Raw genomic sequence first — 860 nt, 5'->3', positions numbered from 1 at the left:
TGTTCTAGGATATTCTCTATGTGTGCCTTGGCCTTATGCCAATAGGATATGTAGTTAGACTAGATCTATGTATTCATATCCTTACCATATTGGTATTGTGTAATTCCCTATATAAAAGGCTCCTATCAATGAATAAGATGATGATTCTCTTGCTATCTCTTTGTCTCTACACTTTATCCTTCATCAAGTAGATCATTTTTAGAAATTTTTAATCATACTGTTAATTGTTAACGTCTCGAACTAGTTCAAATCAATGGACAGATCAAATCTGTCAAACTTGAACCGTTCATGCAAATCGCAGTTTTGAGCACTTTAACGATCATCAGTTTGGATGAAATTTTACAGAAACGATTTACATATTAGGACCTAAGAACTGAACGGTTAAGATTGAAAATTGTGATCGAAAAGTTGGTGTAAAGCCCCGTCTCTCCTGTACAAGGTCCGTCCCTTACACAAGGCCCTTCCACTAAGGGACCCATTTTTTTAGCTTATATGAGGGGCGAGGATTTACACCCACCTTTCGATCATATTTTCCCATCTCTACCGTTCACTTTATAGGTCTATATGATTAAATCATTTCTGAAAATTTTTAACCATATTACTGATCATTAAGGTCTCGAACTAGCTCAAGTAAAGGCCCGGCCTAGACTTATTATGCCAGTCCCGGTTCCGGTCCTTGTCAAAATACTGCTGGTCTGGGACTGTGTCCATCCCTAGGTCTCAAATTAATGAACGGATCAAATTTACCAAATCTAAACCATGTATATATATATATATATATACAGTTCCTATCCAGAACGAAGCTTATATATAAATATATATATATATATATACACAAAGCTGATCAGGTGCGGACGTCC

This window comes from Fragaria vesca, linkage group LG2 (genome assembly GCF_000184155.1).
Source record: "Fragaria vesca subsp. vesca linkage group LG2, FraVesHawaii_1.0, whole genome shotgun sequence".
Classification (NCBI taxonomy): Eukaryota; Viridiplantae; Streptophyta; class Magnoliopsida; order Rosales; family Rosaceae; genus Fragaria; species Fragaria vesca.
This window is presented reverse-complemented; position numbering follows the sequence as displayed.